The sequence below is a fragment of the Chiloscyllium plagiosum genome, unplaced genomic scaffold (assembly GCF_037043375.1).
Source record: "Chiloscyllium plagiosum isolate Xiang-an unplaced genomic scaffold, Cpla_swu_hap1 HiC_scaffold_13, whole genome shotgun sequence".
Lineage (NCBI taxonomy): Eukaryota > Metazoa > Chordata > Chondrichthyes > Orectolobiformes > Hemiscylliidae > Chiloscyllium > Chiloscyllium plagiosum.
In genome coordinates, this window is record NW_028270151.1 from 10,368,684 (window position 1) to 10,381,505 (window position 12,822).

The following is a 12,822-nucleotide window of genomic DNA, read 5'->3' on the forward strand; positions in this document are numbered from 1 at the left end:
GTGAAGCCGATGGAACGGTTTCATCACATATTTTCAAACCCGAAATCAGGTACAGGTACGGGAAAAAAAGATTGTAATATATTTTTCTTTTATTTAAGGAGAATGTTGATATTTTTAAAACCAATAGCCAGCATGTGTTCTTGTCATTTTGTGAAATTAGCTATGATTTGGCAATATTCTACTTGCTAAGCTTTGAAAATATGAACACTTGGGAGGATATTATACTTGGATCAAATTATGTGTTTGAGTATTATGTCTTCATCAAATGTTCCATCTAACAACAGTGACTTGGAATAGAACTCGTGTTACTGAGTCTGCTTGGATCAGTAACATATTTATCATATCCAAGTGTGTTATAAAATGGACGTGTAAGGTGCAGCAGAGTAAATATTCAATCTGAATGGAGCAAGGAGCTATAAGAATCTCAAGGTTAACTGTGTGTGGAAGATGGTTTTAATTCTCAGTGTTCGATTGATTTATTTATTTTGTTACAGAATACAGTGAAAAGTGTTGCGTTGAGTCACCACTCTCTGGCGCTATCCTTTAACACAGAAAAGTAAACCAGAACATAGAATACAAGGGCAGAAAAATAAAGAGATAATGGTAAAGTGTTTACCTTTACAGTCCTTCTTGTTAAATGCCCCACATGAGGCTGGTGACCAGACACGAGTTCTGTTTACCACGCCATGGCCACTGGAATGAAAATTGCCCAATCTTTGGCACCATCTTGCCTCCACTGATGGCCTTGCCACAATGAGTCCTTGCTGGACCTCGCCAATGCAGATGCCACCAATGCTGCTGGGCACCGACCTCACTGCCATGTTCAGCACTTATGTCTTACAATTAAAGGTTCATTAAACCTCTGCCGGAACAAGTTACATTTAATAGATTATTTTGAAGTAGCATTTTAAGAATACCATTTCCAAGTTCAATGATGAAGAAACACGTGGCTCATTCTTCTTGCCCAGCCCTGACTTCCTGCCAAGGATGAACTGACCTTCTGTGTCAAGTATGAAAGGTTTTTTTGTAATGAATGATTAATTGTTTATACGCAGTTCGGTGAACAGTACTGAGGACTGTAAAAGATGTAGGGAGGTTAGCAGAATCAGCAAATGGATGGAAAATATGGTTCTAATGTAATAATTATAAGACAACACATGGTATAGAATCCCTACAGCATGAAAACAGGCCATTCAGCCCAACAAGTCCATGTCAACACTCCAAAGATTATCCCACCCAGATGCATCCCCCTCCCCTATTCCTGCTTTTCAATGGCTAACACACCTAATCAACGCATCCATGGAGACTATGGGCAATTTAGCACAGACAATCCAACCTAACTTGCATATCTTTGGAGGAAATTGGAGTACCCAAAGGAAACCCATGCAGACACGGGGAGAATGTGCAAACTCCACACAGTCACCAAAGGCTGGCATTGTACCCAGGTCCCAGGTAATGAAAAAAAATGAAAAGTGTGAGGGAATAACAGATTTAAGAATTTGCATTAATTATGCCCTGAAAGTCGAATTGCATTACAACAAAATCTATGTAAAAGGCTAACAACGTTTTGGGCTTCATAAGTAAAGGTACGGACTATAAAAATATGGAACTTGCAATCAAAAATATTGATAAGAGCACAGTTGCAACACTCTACAGATTTGGATATTCTTACAAAGTAACACTAAGATGATGAGGAGCATGGACCGGGTGGATAGGAAGCAGCTGAATAATGAGTAGACATAATGTTAATGTGAGGGACAGGAGGTTGAAAGGGGTTTGAAGGAAAAGTTATTTCACCCACATGTTCGTGGAAATCTGGATTACCCTGCCTTGGGGGGTTAGTTGAGGTGGGAAACCTTATGACCTTTGAAAAGTACTTGGATGAGCAAGATCAGATGCATAGCACATTTCCACGGCAGATCCATCATGGAGACATCTTGTATGGAAATGTACAGCAACGGAGGATGATTTGAGATACTTGGGCTTGGAAACTGGATGTCATCTGATTCAAGACATGATCCTGGCATAACTAGGGATAAACTAGGTTGTTTGCAAATCAATGGTAAACTCATCCCATGGCCTCATTCAGATGTGCTGCCAAGTTGTAAAAGTTGTGAAGAGTCTCTTCTGACTCTTCATTTACTTTTTCTAGCCAATGAGTAAACAGCACATATGGTGCTACAGTGACATCTATCCTGTTAATGGGTCATATCGTTTATAAAGTTTTTTGAAATTAGGTAAAAACTCCAGGACTATATTAATGTGAAGAAAGGCTTAATTAGACCACATTGTAACACAGTTACTTTTAGCTAAGTGCATGCTGTAATCATCTTTGTAAATAGTGGTTCACAGCTTCAATATCATTACCTATGGAAAGAATGAACTATGATAAAATTTATGGCATTCACAAAAGGAGGAGAGGCATATCTGTGGTTTACAAGAAGGCAGCATGTGTTCTAAAATCAGACACATCTAGGTCATCCATCTGAGTGAACAGAATATTTTATGCAAGTTATTTTAAAAAAAATACAATGGCAATGAGGACATGGAGAAATGGAAACTGTAACGAACAAGGATAGATATGTAGACTGGTCATAAAGAAATAACTATACAACTGGTGAAGTGTGTGTGTGTTTTTTCCCAATCTGTATGTCTTAAACTACAGTGAAAGTACATTCCAGAAGCATTAGTCTTTCCCTTTTACAAAAAGTCCTTGTCCCTTTGACATTGCTGAGTTCAGTCATAAGCAATTCTTCAAATCCCAAATGGGCAAAACACAGTTCTGGAGCATCATTGATCAAATACAATTCTTTTATTAATAACCAAGTTAACACCAGTGATATTTGGCCAGAGGACCCACATTCCTGGAAAACAGATTCATTCTCCCATTTTTGGAAGTTAAGGTATAATTGAAGTTAGAAATCATATTTGGATATGAATAAGAAACCACGTGATTAAAATATACAATTTTTAAAAATTGTGGTTACACTCAGATTGTTCGACAGGTCAAAAAAAGATCGCTACTGTTTAATAATACAAAAAACCCACACACTGTGCTTCTCACTTTAACTAACCCATTGGGAGAGCAGAACATGTTGTGGAAACTTATGTCGGCTGTGAAATGATTTCTTCGAACAGAGACCTAGAACTGGTGAGAGATGGAGTGTCATGCTAAGAGCGAAGCTTTATTTAAAATAAAAGGGACATCAGAGGGGTGCTGGAAACATATGTCTGCACAGTCTCTTAATTCAGAAACACACAATATTTGAAAATGGAAAGAGGAAGACAGAAGAAAATAACTTGTTAAGTGGAGGGTTAACAAAACATGAATCATAATACGTTAAACAGAATAGCAAAAAGTACAAATGGGAATTACATTTTTTTTAGTAAAATATACACAGGGTAGTGCAATGTTAGGTGGAGATGAATTAGAGTGTGCTGGCAGGACAGGTATTACAGTGATCTACAGTTTTTGTAATCTGTGTATATGAACTGCGCTGACCCGTTCCATTATTAATGGATTAGCACAGATACTTTATAATTAAACTCAGAAAGTATGAATTGATGTCATCTACTCAGTATGGCGGCTTGGCATTTTGTGCCAAAGCACCTGTTGTTCCAGTAAGAAGCAGCTGATATCATTATCCACTCAGCCGGACTGCACAGGTTCCTGCTGCTTCAAGATTGTCCAAGGGGTTACACACAGACTGTAATCAAGAACCACGCAAAGGGTACAAATGACGAAGGTAACTATTAATATGATAACGTTCAGATACATTCCTTTAATTAAACATTAACTTAGGTTAATTTTTATAGCTGGCTTCTCGCTACTGTCTTTATTTTATGATTTTAAGTTTATGTGTCTTCACTTAAAACGTTTGCCTCAAAGATTTGATGTGGAGGAATTAAAAGCTTAAAGGTCAGCGTTTTGTGAAGAAGGGTTGAACAAACATCTTTTTGACAGGTAGAAAGACTTTGTGTTACATCCAAATTACCTCGTTGGCCTATTGATACAATTTATAATGCAACGTTATGTACTTGCCTAAGTTTTTAATCAGTTGTTAGAGTCACATGCAGCTAAAGTAACGTCTCAAAAGGTCACCCACATGATGAAAAGTCACTCAGCTAATGTGATTAATTTTCAAGAGTTCTTTCTTTAAGATTTGAGATCATTGCACAACAGTTCCAGGATATAAAATACTTTCATGTCGGAAATATTCTTTAAAAAAATACAAACTAGCCCAAATTGACTTGCTGCAGGTAATCAGCAGTTAAATGGAAATTAAGAGCCCAACCTTTCAAAAGCTATTTTCACATTCCTGAATGTAGACTTATCACTAACACATCTGGATACAGAACTGGCTCAAAGGAAGAAGACAGAGAGTGGTGGTGGACGGTTGTTTTTCAGACTGGAGGCCTGTGACCAGTGAAGACGCAAGGTTCAGTGCTGGGTCCACTACTTTTCATCATTTATATAAATGATTTGGATGTGAGTATAAGAGGTATAATTTGCAGATGACACCAAAATTGGAAGTGTAGTGGACAATGAAGAAGGTTACCTCAGATTACAATGGGATCTTGATCATATGGACCAATGGGCTGAGAGATGGCAGATGGAGTTTAATTCAGATAAATGCGAGGTGCCCCATTTTGGGAAAGCAAATCTTAGCAGGACTTATACACTTAATGGTAAGGTCCAATGGAGTGTTGCTGAACAAAAGGACCTTGGAGTGCAGGTTCATTGCTTCTTGCAAGTAGAGTCATAGGTAGATAGGAGAGTGATGAAGGTGTTTGGTATGCTTTCCTTTAATGGTTGCAGCTGTACAGGACATTGGTTCGGCCACTTTTGGAATATTACATGCAATTCTGGTCTCCTTCCTATTGGAAGGATGTTGTGAAACTTGAAAGGGTTCAGAAAAGATTTATAAGGATGTTGCCAGGGTTGGAGGATTTGAGCTATAGGGAGAGGTTGAATAGGCTGGGGCTCTTTTACCTGGAGCGTCGAAGGCTGAGGGGTGACCTTATAGAGGTTTATAAAATTATAAGGGGCATGGATAGGGTAAATAAACAAAGTCTCTTCCCTGGGTTGTGGGAGTCCAGAACTGGTGGGCATAGGTTTAGGGTAAGCAAGGAAAGATATAAAAGAGACCTAAGGGGCAATTTTTTCACGTCGAGGGGGGTACGTGTATGGAATGAGTTGCCAGAGGAAGTGGTGGAGGCTGGTACAACTCCAACATTTAAAAGGCATCTGGATGAGTATATGAATAGGAAAGGTTTGGAGGGATATGGGGTGGGTGCTGGCAGGTGGAACTAGATTGGATTGGGATATCTGGTCGACATGGACAAGTTGGACCAAAAGGTCTGTTTCCATGCTGCACATCTCTATGACTCTATGACTTATTGGCATGAGTACCCAATCAAGTGGAATAAAATCTTGACCCCTAAAAGTTGGCAGTTCAATTTGAGGAGACAATGGCCTTATGGTACTAACACTGGCCTATTAGTCCAGAGACCCAAGTGATGTTGTGGGGACTGCATTTCAAATCCTGCCATAGCAGATGGTGGAATTTGAGTTCAGTAAAAAATAAAATGGAATTAAGAGTCTAATGATGATCATGAAACCATTGCCAGTTCTTGGGGAAAAACACAATTCATTAACATCTTTTAGGTAATGAAACTGCCATCCTGATTTGATCTAGTTTACATGTGACCCCAAGCCCAGCTGAATATTATTGGCTCTTAAATAGCTTCTGAACAATTAGGAATAGGTAATAAATGCTAGCCTAGCCAGTAATGTGCACATCCAATGAATGGTTAATAATTTAAAAAAATCAGCATCAAAACTTTGCACATTCACTTTTTAAAAAATTAACATTTGTAATTGAGAAAATTGAGCTAATTGTGTAGAAGGTGCTGGGGGTAACATATTCACCAAACACCAGAGATCATGGAGCAACATTGCGGGTGAAACTAACCTTCCTTTTGTATTCACAAAATATGGCAAAATATCAAACATTATCCCAAAAAACCTGCCAGGAATGCAGCTAGGGAGAAACCCATCACTTGAGGCCTTCTGTCTTTTTCACATATGGAACATTATGCTCAAACCTTTTAAAGCGAAGAACTGTTTGTCATTATGCAAGCTACAAAGCTAAATTAATCATCAAACACGGTGAGAGTAAAAGGCGTTCAGATTTTACTTCAGACATCTTCAGCGTGAGATTTTTCTTTTCAAACAGGATTGCTTCATTACTAAGGAAGACAAACAATTTTATTACTTCCACTCACAAACAAATAACAAACCATAATGCTTAGTAAATGTCTTATGTTCACCATAAGCTTACATATCGTTAGCACTGCAGGTTGCTAAACTGTGTACATATGTGACAGATATTCCATTGCTATATGAACATGCAAGTTCATTATATAATTCACAGGTACTTAATGATCTGCAGAGAAAGAAAATTCTGGTAACTGAGATTCCAAGGGCACAAACTGTAACTGATCTATCCCAAAGAACTGTCAACACCACTGTGATTGGTGCTGGCACCAAAACAGAGTCATAAGAGTCATTCACACCATCGCTACCTGAATCATGGTGCATATCAGCATCTGGTACATCTATTGGAGGCAGAGGATTAAAGGTATCTTTTAGAACCTGAACGCTGTGAGAGTCACCTGCAAACGGAGATGATATAACAGGCTTCTTATCCTTCAGAGAAAATACTTCTGTTTGATCATCATTGTTAGATGTAGCATTAAAGATACATGAATTCTGCTGCAGAAAAGCCTGCTTGAGTAACACTTTGCTTCATCAGTGAGATGGTCACCAGGCAAAGTGTATGATTTGTTCGAGAGAGGTGATAGGAGAAAGTGAGGACTGCAGTTGCTGGAGATCAGAATTGAGAGTGGGGTGCTGGAAAAGCACAGCAAGTCAGGAATGAAGAAGGGTTTATGCTCGAAATGTCGATTCTCCTGCTCCTCGGATGCTGCCTGACCTGCTGTGCTTTTCCAGCAGCACATTCTCGATCAAGAGAAGTAGGCACTAGGGAAAACTAAATGCCACAATTGGAACTTCATTTCCTGGACTTCCTGACCATTTCTGGACTTGCTTTGAAAGTGACAACAGGTCATTTTGACTGTTTTTGTTAGTGAGCGTGCATCAATGTTTGGATCCTTAGTATCTGTTTCCTTTCTGCTTTTTCTTTGAACATTATCTCCTCGGATTTTAATTCTATTCAACACGACAAACAACCATCAATGCATTCAAGTCATAAATTCCATGACTGCTGCAATCTACAGAGAAAGCATGGAAGCAAAACCAAAGGTCACATAACCTCAGCAATCAGTTAATAGAAACATAGAGCATAGAACATAGGAGCAGGAGGACACCGTTCGGTCCTTTAAATCTGCGCTAACGTTCAATGTGATCACAACTGATTGTTCAAGTCAATAGCATGTTCCAGCTTTTCCCAGTATCCTTTAATTACTTTAGTGATTCCTTCTTGAAACATACAATGTTTTGACCTCAACTACTTTTTGTGGTAGCAAATTTCACAGCCTTATCCATCTCTGAGTGCAGGCATCTCTCTTCACTAAGCATTACTGTCTCTTCATACATCCCTCTGTTAACAAAAAAGAAGGAAATAGTTGCACACGCCACCATTTGCAGCTTCAAGTTATCCTCAAGTGACCCAATATCAATGGCCAGCAAAAAAGTACAAGTGTTCTTTGACACTTGTGTGTTATTTTCAGTTAGCACAACTTCTTTTTAGTCTTTGCACATGTATTGAATAAAAACATTTCATAATATGGAGGTATTCTCATGTCAAATTCCCTTCTAAGTCTCTCCACATCCAAGCTTGGAAGTACATTGCCATTCATTCAGTGTCACTGACAAAATCCTGGAACTCTCCCATAAATGCAATGTCAGTCAGTCTGGTTCACACTTTGACTGTAGCCAATCAAAAAGGCAACTTGCCACCACCTTCTGAAGGTCAACCAGGGCAAGGGCAATTGCTGTTGACTGTTCTTCTGGTGTCTGCTCATTGCTGGGGAGATATTGCTTCTCCAGGGAATGTCATTCCCATGATAAGCACTGTTGTCATGACCTTGTTGGCCAAGGGGAAGGTGACCCCATTATATTTCCACAGGGACCTGGAGATCCTGGTGGAGCGGCTTGTGTGAAGGAGTGTTGTTGTCTTCCCAGAGAACTGGCAGAAGAGATCACGACAACAGCTCCAATGGCATGGACCAGGGTCACCAACTAGGTCAGTACCACCCAGTACCGACGGTCTGGAAGAGTATCCAGAAATGCTGTTAGAAGATCTTAGCTCTTGTGCCAGGGTAAGTGCCACATGCTCTTCTCTGCTTCTTCACACTCACTTTATTTCTGCAACCACCTGCCACCAAGATATCCTCCGTTGCCACTCTCTCACTCCTGCCTCTCACTACACCTTCACTTACTCGCTGTTAACCCCTCACAACGCTAACCATACCTACCCTCTGCACAGCCTACTCATGTCATTGGATATGGCTTTCTCCCACCTCCCAGCACCAACTGCCATCCCAGAGGTTGAATAGGCTGGGGCTGTTTTACCTGGAGCATCGGAGGCTGAGGGATGACCCTATTGAGATTTACAAAATCATGAGGGGCATGGATAGGATAATATACAAGGTTTTTCCCTGGGATGAGAGAGTCCAGAACTAGGTTTAAGGTGAGAGGGACAAGATATAAAAGAGACCAAAGGAGCAACTTTTTCACACAGAGGGTGGTGCGTGTATGGAATGAGCTGCCAGAGGAAGTGCTGGAAGGCTGCGCAATTCCAACATTTAAAAGGCATCTGGATGGGTATATGAATAGGAAGAGTTCAGAGGGATATGGGCCAAGTGCTGGCAAATGGGACTAGATTAGTTTGGGATATCTGGTTGGCATGGATGCGTTGGACCAAAGGGTCTGTTTCCGTGCTGCACATCTCTATGACTCTTCATACCACTGTAAAACTTTCAGGTAACTCCACTATCACTCCCAATCATTGCACACTCCTTCCAGCCACTAGCTCTGATGCCTTCTCTCTCTTTCATCTTGGTGGCAGGAGAGGAACTCGGCTGTTAGCAATCATTGACCATGTCCAAATGCACAGGGAGGAACAGGAGCAGCAGACAGGTCTGGGGGTACAATGGCCTTCATCACCCAGAGGCAGTGGCAGTGCAATGAGTCATGTGAAGGTCTGGCTGCTTCCATGGACAGGTTGCAACGGAGAGCCAGGTTCAGCAGCCTTAGCTCAATTATGGCTAATCGATGCAGGGCTAAAGGCACGTGACAGCAGAAAGAGGGACACAGCTGGAGGAGAAGCCGCACACCACCCCCTCAGCAGTCTCCCCTTGGGGCAGTCAAGGTGGCTGGATCCTCCACTCCTCCTCTCCCCTCCCTCACCCCCAACGCTGGCTGCCCCTTTCTGATGTGGGAAAGTTCACACTGAGGAGGGTACATAAACCCTCAGCATGAGTGGACACTGGGCCTTGGGATCACCCAACCCCTTTCCTCTTGTTTCTGTGGGTAATCCTGAAGGATTGACCCACCTCACTCAGTAACCTGATTGGATGGCTGTGGATGAACAGCACTCAGACCCCCTCCCCTGACTCCTACATCTCCTCAATCACATTAACTCTAGAACCTCTCTCCTGCTCTGGACTGGTCTCAATGGGGCCACAGAACTGACTGTGACCTACTCCCTTGAGAAGACCCCAAGCGTACATTTGACCATGGAGATACCCACACATGCTCACACTGGCCCTGACATACAGTGCTGGGATCCCATGTCTCTGAGGTCTAGTCTCCTAAGACTCTGAACTCATGACTGCTTGCTTGCTGCACATGCTGTGTGTTTGCCACGTAACCTACTGGCACAGCTTGCAAAAGTGTGGCTGATATTGCACACTGATGAACAGCAGTGTGTACATATCCCCGACTGGAGACTGCTGAGCAACAAGGTAACTGTCTGGTTGTGTGACTGAGCTAATGGCTATAGTAAGTTAAGGCCAGTACTGGATGGTGCAAGTTTACAGGTAATTGCTATGTGAGCAAGTGCTCGGGCAACAAGCAAACAGCCCTGAGACGCAGCCTGCTCCAGTCCATGAGCTGGATGCCTGTCCATGCATGCAAAATTACCCTGCTACAGCCTGTCTATGCTAGTTTCTGGTCCATCCATCAATGCAATTCTGTGCTTCTAGAGCATCCTGCCAGGTAATCAGAGCTGTGCCATGGTTGTCATGATGGTCTAGCAGATGCCAGGTGTCATTGTCCTTGGAGAATGAGTATGTGCAGCTGGTACCCATGGATCATGCCCTGAGATGCAGTTTGGTTGCACACAATATGATGGAGAAAGTGAGGACTGCAGACGCTGGAGAATCAGGGTCAAAAAGCGTGACTCCAGCAAAGCACAGCAGATCAGGCACAGAAGGGCTTCATTAAGATTGTTATGCCGAAACATCGATCCTCTTGTTCCTCGGACGCTGCCTGACTTCTGCTGAGTTTTTCCCGCACACACCTTTTGACTCACACACAATATGATACCCATCAAAGCAAGTGGTGAGCTAAAGTCACCAGACACCTGGTTTTCTTCCTATTTGAAGCTTTATCATGTCTGGCTTGTTTGGAGAAAGGCTGAATAAGGTGACAAGGCATTCAACAGGCAATAATCTTCCTTCACTGGCAGCTCACTGCTGCCTACAAAAGGCTAGTCACATGGTTTATCAAAAGCGTAAAATATAGAGCAAGATGCTCCTGACATTGAGATGGGCCATGACAGACTTCTCATCAGATTCTGTCACAAATCTCACTGTAGCCCACATCGCTCAGACTCCTATAGGACTCTGCCCATCGTTTCCACTGGGTTGATTACTCTCAAAGCACGTCAAACTGTCACTTCCAGTAGAAAATTTTGCACTCTACCTTGGAATCCCCAACCTGTTTCATAGCAACGGCTGCTGTCACCAGCAACGCATATCTTGCTTGTATGTCACATTCCGGTTGTATCTGTACAAAAAGCAACATTTTTTGTGGATCATCTGGAGCACATAGAAACAGTTTGAGGAAGGTTATTTGAAGTGGACTGTGACTAGTCTCCACTGTCACTTTGTCTCTCCCAAACAGAAATTGTTAAAAATATTAGCACAGAAAAAAAGCTTCTAACTCTCTCGATTTCAGCATCTCCGCACCGTTTGTGTTGTCGCCCTGGATGAAAATGCATCTTTGCAGCAGAAGCTTTTTTCCAAATCCTGACTGACCGACATCACACTGCAGAGTGTCTTCACCACCGACATCCCCACAGTCCCTCAGAACTGGCACTTGTCATCACTCATTGTTTGGTTTTAGTGAAAATGCTTGTTGCTCTTTGCCAACATCACTGCACATCCTTAGCAATGAGCTTTCAGAGGTTTACATTCTGAGGGCAAATTAGGTCGGAACTTTGCTGAGTAGATTAAAGGTGATGGAAGATGTTTTTCTTCTGGAGTGCACCCTGTGAAAAAAGGGTTGGTTAGCTCAGTTGGCTGGACAGCAGAGTGATGTCAACAGCGTGGGTTTAATACCTGAAATGGCTGAGGTTACCATGAAGGACTCTCCTTCTCAACCTCTCCCCTCACCTGAATCATGGTAGCCCTCACGTTAAACCACCTCCAATTATCTCTCTGTGTAATGATAGAACAGCCCTATGGTCTGGTAGGACGATGGCGATTTTACTTTATCCTGTGAAGGAAGATGTCAGTTAGTGCGATGTTTCTTCTCTCTCTAAGTCTTTGCAAAAAAATGTACCCAGATAAGACCTCTCTTGATTTGTCTGCCACTTCAAAGGTCATTTTGTGTACTATCAGGCTGTTTCAACTCTGTATGCACCATTTCGAGTTGCACATCTCGACTTTAGATCAGTGGACTCATATAATAAAAATGTACTGGAATTATTCTGTCAGTCTGGTAGTATTTATGAAGAAATGAAACCACTTTCTCAATACTTTGACCTGAAAAGCTAACTCTGTTTCTCACAACACATACTGCCAGACCCACTGAGTATTTCCAGCATTTTCTGTTTTAGTTTCAGAGCTCCCCACCTGTAGCAATTTATTTTGTTTTTAGACCTATGCAATGTTGATGCAGCAAATATTAGTTCATGCTGTACCTATCAGAAGTTCACAGTTACCAGAAACGTCAATCTAAGCTAAAGTGCCAGTTAGCATGTATCAATATTAGACATGTAGTCACATTTTTCTTAATTTGTACAGTTTATATATTATGTTCCTAACAGAATCAATTGCAGAAATCAATGCTGTTGCTGACTCTCATACATTCTTTCTTCACAGAAGGGGTCCAATTTTATATCTGTATAGTTCACTTTTGATTGAAATATCAAGAGGTCTGGCATTTTTGCATTTGGTCATTTATCTAAGGACTGGTTGCTGGACCTTGATACTTTGACCTCTGTAAACTAGTTCTTAACCCAGAACTAGGTTTAGTTTACGAGGTAGATGAGTACATTCTCAGCTGAAAGAGTCCTAAACTGAATGAGGAAAACCCCAGATTCTTGAGCTCAGAAGACATACCACAAAGCCTGACCACCATAGTGCTGAGCTGACAGCCTCACTCTGAGTGACTGCAGGGTCCGTGAATGAAATTAAAAGATTATTTAACAACGTAAGAGATAAAACATTCCTGTAGGTTGCCTATAACTCCGCCAGACACGCATTGCAAATTCACCTCTTGGAGAAAAATGCTGTATGGTTATTTCTTAATTTCCGAAGTTAATCAAACTATGTCTGATCTGCACT

The 12,822-nt window shown here is 41.6% G+C and overlaps 1 long non-coding RNA gene across 1 annotated transcript in view; it reads left to right on the forward strand.

Annotated features, from left to right (window-relative positions):
* The first annotated feature begins 4,343 nt into the window (after positions 1–4,343).
* LOC148148237 (uncharacterized) overlaps positions 4,344–12,822 on the forward strand; it is a 97,579-nt gene continuing 89,100 nt past the window's right edge. Inside the window, exon 1 of the long non-coding RNA XR_015758991.1 lies at positions 4,344–4,489. This is a non-coding gene — a long non-coding RNA (uncharacterized LOC148148237). The remainder of the gene's footprint in view (positions 4,490–12,822) is intronic.